Genomic DNA, 6,000 nt, shown 5'->3' with positions numbered 1-6,000 from the left:
GAGAGACCTGAAGGTTGCCTGATGTCACCCATGGGACCATGGTCTCACACCCCCATTGGTCACAAAAGGTTTCTCTGTATTCTTCTAACCCCTGGTCTGGGCAAAATTTCATCTGGTGTCCCTGCTCTTTACATAGCCTCCCTTCAAGCACTTGTTCCTTGTATGGTGCCAGGAGTTGACGTAGGGATATCTGGAAGGTGAGACAGTCATCAGTGATCTGGTTACAGAGGACTTTGTCCTGGCCTCCCAAAGTCTGGGTTAACTTTCAGTCATATGCTGTTGGGTTAGTGAGAGTAGGAAGAGGCAGAAGAAACTTAGTAGCCATAACATGAAGCTCCAGATGGATTGAGATAGGAGAGGATGTATTTCAGATCTTAGGGGCCCTTTTTCAGAGTGATCTTCAGAGGGTTTGATGGTGACAGATGTGGGGTGCAGGTAGCTTGGCCGGGGTTTTCCTTTTTAACTCATGAATGGTGGATCCATGGCATGATACTGCTAACCTTGAGGGCAATAGAAGTTATGAGAATTACGATCTGTGGGCCAGTCCAAGTTGGGAGAAGGGGTCCATGTTTCCAATCTTTTACCCAGACCTCATCTCCAGGGTGGAAAGAATGGGCAGGGGTTCCTAGAGATATTGGGGCCCTCTAATATGTGGGCATGTAATTCTGCGAGGATTTTTCCTAGGGATAATAGTTGGTCCTGGAGGTGTGTGTCTCCTAAGATGTTAGGACAACAGGACAAGAAGACAGCAGTGGGGGTGGCCTGCTATAGAGTATTTCAAATGGGGAGAATCCATTTTTCTGAGGGGTACAGCAGGAGCAGAGTACTTCTAAGGGAAGTAGATCTGTCCACCCTAAGGAAGTCTCAGCATGTAATTTGGATAGGGCTTCCTTGAGGGTACGGTTCATATGCTCTACTTTCCCTGAGCTCTGAGGCCGGTAGGCTGTTTGGAGTTTCCAGGAGATGTTGAAGGCTGAAGTTAACTCTTGTAGAACTTCAGAGATAAAAGCTGGGCCATTGTCACTGTGTATGGTAAGTGGGATCTCATACCAAGGCATGTCCTCCTGGGGTACTCTGGTGACTTCTCTGGCCTTCTTGGTCTGGATTGGATATGCCTCTACCCCATCCTGAGAAGATACAGACCAGAACTAGCAGATATTTTATACCACGGTAAGGGGTCATCTCTGTGAAGTCCACTTCCAGGTCTTCAAAGTGAGCTATCCCTGTGCACTGTACTCCAGGGGGCAGGGAAGATCCGGTTTTTGGGTTGTGTCTAGCATAAGTGGTACACCAATCTGTGACCGACCTGCATTAAGGTTGCAAGTCTAGCAATGTAGAAATGTTTTGCCAGCAGTTTTTCAGGCCCTGTTTATCCCACATGTGAAATTGAATGCTGTTCAGTGATGGCATAAGGGGTGAGGTTTGCTGGAATGAATAGGCACCCATCCAGGAGGATCCACCCTTGGGAATGGTGAATGGCTCCCTCGGTTTTGGCCCAGTCATCTTCAGCTGCTGTATAAGTAGGATTTTGTAAGGAAGGGGTAATGGATGCTATAATGGCAGGTTGTCCGTCTTGGGCAGCTTCCCTGGCTGCCTGGTCAGCTAAGCGGTTCCCTGTAGCTGGCTCAGCATCTCCTTTTTGGTGTCCCCAACAGTGGATGGCAGCTAAGCTCCAGGCCACCCATACTGCTTCTAACAGCTGGAGGATTTCATTTTGTTTTTGATGGTTTTTCCATAGGATGTGAGGAGTCCTCTTTCTTTGTAGATTGTCCCATGTATGTGTAGAGTGGTGAAGGTATATCTCGAGTCAATATATATGTTGACCTTTTTGTCCTTAGACAGTAAGAGGACCCAGATGAGGGCCCAGAGTTCACCTCTCTGAGCTGACCTTCCCACAGGGAGTGCTTTTGCTTTTAGGACCTCTGTAATGATGACGGCATACCCCTGCCTTCCTTAGGCCATTGCTTAGGAAGCTGCTGCCATCAGTGTATAGGGTAAGGTCGGCGTTTGTCAAAGGGGAGTCCTGGAGGTCTGGCCGGGTGGCATAGACTTCAGTTATGATCTCCAGGCAGTTATGTTCTGGTTCCCCTACCACCTTTGGGAGGTATGTGGCCAGGTTGAGGGCATGCACAGTCTAGGTTTATTTGAGGATTTTCTAGAAGTAACCCTTAATATTGAGTGAGTCTGGTGTTTGATATCCATTTCTGACCCTAACTGTTCATAAGAGTGATTACTGAGTGAGGAATTTTTACTGTGCGCTGTTGTCCAAGAGTGAGCTTGTCAGCCTCCTTGATGAGGAGTATGGTGGCTGCCAGAGCCCATAGGCAAGGAGTCCATCTGGAGGCGACAGGGTCTAAATTTTGACAGAAATGCAATGGGCTTCGCCCAAGGGCCCATTGGTTGGGCTAGAAGTCCTAAGGCAGTTTTGTTGTTTTTCTCATGAACATACAGGCAGAAGGGTTTCTCGGTATCAGGTAGGCCTAAGGCTGGGGTCTTTCCAAGTAAGTCCTTGAGCTATCTGAAGGCCTTTTCTTGTCTGTCTTCCCATTGTAAAGGCTGATTGTCCAGTCCCATTAGTGAAACATATAGGGGCCTGGCTACAACTGAGAACACTGGTATCCAGATTCTACAGAATCCTGCAGCCCCCAGGAACTCATGAAAGGCTCCTTTGGTGGTGGGCCATGGGATATTAATTATCACGGCTTTTCGTTCGGTGCTGAAGGCCCATCTTCCTTGAGTTATCACGAATCCTAAGTATTTGACCTCTTGTCTACATAATTGATCCTTTTTATAGGATGCTTGATATCCTCTTTTTGATAAGTGATGTAGGAGGTTGAGTGTTGCTTGGCGGCAGGCTTCCTTAGTTGGGCTGGCAACGGAAGGTCGACAACATATTGGAGTGCTGTGCAGCCAGTTTGTTCCCTGGGGAAGTCAGCCAAGTCAGAGGCCAGGGCTTCACTAAATATTGTTGGTGAATTTTTAAACCCCCACAAAAGTCTGGTCCAGGTGAGTTGCATCTGGAGTCCTGAGCTGACATCAGTCCATTCAATGGCAAAGAGAGGTTGACTTACAGAAGATAGGCAAATACAGAAAAAGGCGTCCTTCAGATTGAGGCAGGTAAACCAGGCAGCGACCAGTGCGATCTGGCTTAAGAGGGTATAGGGGTTTGGCACCACCGGATGTAGAATCTGAGCAACCCGGTTTATGGCACACAAGTCCTGGACAGGTCGGTAGTCACCATCAGGCTTTTCGACTGGGAGCAGTGGAGTGTTCCAGGGAGACTGGCATTTGACCAGAATGCTTGCTTCTTTTAGTTGCTCTAGGTGGGCCTATATGCCTATTTAGGCTTCCTGTGAGATCAGATACTGCCTTTGCCATTGCGACTGTGTTCCAGTCTTTAGTTCTATAATGACTGGAGCTCACCAGATGGCAAGTCTGGGAGGGTTATCTTCTGCTCATACACTGGTTACTGCAGTCTGGTAGGCCTCAGGGTTTGTCCCAGGGTGTTCTTGTTTGAACAGTTTCCATTCTTCGTCCTGGGGTGCGTTGAGGGACAAGATGAGTTGAGATCTGGCGGGTTTTAGACTCATGGTGGCCTGTCCAAAGATCGGAAGGAAATTTGTGCTCCTAATTTTGAAAGCAAATCTCTTCCCAGTAAAGGGAGTGGGCAGTCTGGAACATATAGAAATTCATGGGACACAATGTGTCTGTCTAGTTTACAAGTTTGAGATTGGCAAAAGGGCTGGCTTGTGGCTCGATTCCCTGTGGCACCCATGATGGTTACGGTTCGTCCTGTAAGGGGTGCCACTGGTATAGTTACTAGCAAGTGTTCTGCCCTGGTGTCCACCATGAAAGTGATCTTGGCCCCCCACATTTACATCAACCATGGGCTCTCGGGGGCCTAACATTAATGAGCCCAGTCCCCGTCAGTCTGAGTCTATGTTAGCTAGTCTGATAAAAGTCTGGATCCTGGTTTGCCTGGGTTTCAGGATGGGTGGAGGATTTGAATGGTTTTGGCCTCTGATTTGGGTATTCGCTCTTCCAGTGCCCCATTTCCTTGCAGGATGCCCACTGATCCTTTTTGAGGGCTCTGCATTGTTGAGGCTGTCCTCTTAACTGCTCTGGCAGTCCTCATAGTTGAGAGTTTTGTTGAAGGGCTGCAGTCAGCAGGGTGACCTTTTGTCTCATCTTCTTTTCAGCCTCGCATTTTGCTAAAGTCTCTAGGTTTCAATAGAACTTATAGGCTATTTCTAGTAGCTGGGTGATGTTCATCCTGACAAAACCCTCAAGTTTTTGGAGCTTGCAACAGATATCAGGAGCTGACTGTGCCACAAAGGCTGCATTTACCATCCATTGGTCTCTGGTGCTTCTGGATCAAATCAAGTGTATATGTGGAAAGCCTTGCAAAGTCACTTGTAGTAATAACCAGGAGTTTCTTCCCCATCTTGAGTCACATGAGCTGTCTTTGACATGTTGGTAGGTTTCTTGGCACCTTGTCAAAGACCTTGCAGGATGGCTTCCTTGTAGTGCTTGATAGCATTACAGCTTTCTTCTATGTTGAAGTCCTAGTCAGGCTGATTGTCCAGTGCAGACTCCTGAGCCCATCCCTTGGTATTCATAATGCCTGCTGGAGCCACCTCTTCGAGCCACTTATGCGCCTCCTGAAAGATTCTTTTTCTCTCCTCGGTGTTGAACGAGGTGTGAAGGAGCTGTTAACAATCTTCCCATGTTGGTCAGTGGGTTTGGAAGATGGAGTCCATGAGGTCAATCATTGTCTGTGGTTTCTCTGAACATGTGGGAGTATGATGTTTCTTTAGGAGGTCGGTAGTGGTGAAAGGCTGATAATAAATGATAGGCCAACCTGGTTGGGGGGTGCCATCTGCACCAATCATATGAGGACCTCAAGTCTCACGGAGGGGCATTTGGTAAGCCAGGATCTCCCGTGTTCAGAGGCGGCGCGTGATGTTTTGGGGTTCGGGTTCTGGGGAGGAGTCCCCATCCTGAGTAGTTGGGGGTAGTAAGGAGGCTGGTAGTGAGACCACTGATGGTTGGGGAACCGGAGGTGGCAGGGAGACTGGAGCCATTGGCAGAATCAAAGGTGTAGTTGGCGCTGGAATGGGGGGGACGCAGGTTCCAACCGGTTCCATCCCTATGGAACCGGTGGTGATGGGGAGACCAAGGGTGTTGGGGTACCAGGTCTGACTTCAGGAGCAGTTGTGGGAGGGCGGAAGATCATTTGGTGGTGGGAGCTCTTCCTCCTGGTGCCCTGATGTATGGCTTTATTCCAAGTACTTCTGGTTGGTTAAGCGATGAGGATCCTGCACTGTCCCTTACTATTTACACAAAATTGTGCCCATGGGGGAGGAGTTCTAGCTATTTCTAACCAGGAGTCAATATATGGAAACTGATCTGCATGCCCTGGGTTTCTGGTGATTACGTGATAAACACGTCGGATAGTAAGCAAATCTAAGGTTCCTTCTGAGGGTCATCCAATGTTGAAACTAGGCCATTCTTAGCTTGCAGAGGGTCCTGAGTTATCTCAGGGTCATATGAACCCTGTAGTGACCACTGACGCCCTTTTTAAAGTTTTTAAGCATGCAGTCTAAGACAGGGGGTTTACTGGGTTTCCCTCCCATCGTGAATGATATTGCAGACAAAGGGAGGGGATTTTTTCAGATGCTGTCCTGCTCAAATCCCTCAAGGGAACTTAGGAAGGTCTTAGCTAAGGTCTATCTGTATAAGCCTTGGACCAGGCTACTTTGTGGAGTAGATGACTGTTATGCCATATGATGCTCTGCAAGACTCAGGGTGCAGCCCACTCAGACTCCATAGCCTAAGCAGTGGAGCCGTACAGACAGATTCACATAGTCAGGCATTCTTCACATTCAAGCAGGTTGGACAACCCCCTCTGGGTATTCCTGACTAATGAGAGGTGATCAGGCTCCCCTCCCATCCCCAATGGACAGGTCTGACTTGGCCAGTGGCCCCGGGGCTTACCGT

This window comes from Mustela lutreola, chromosome 10 (assembly GCF_030435805.1).
Source record: "Mustela lutreola isolate mMusLut2 chromosome 10, mMusLut2.pri, whole genome shotgun sequence".
Classification (NCBI taxonomy): domain Eukaryota; kingdom Metazoa; phylum Chordata; class Mammalia; order Carnivora; family Mustelidae; genus Mustela; species Mustela lutreola.
This window is presented reverse-complemented; position numbering follows the sequence as displayed.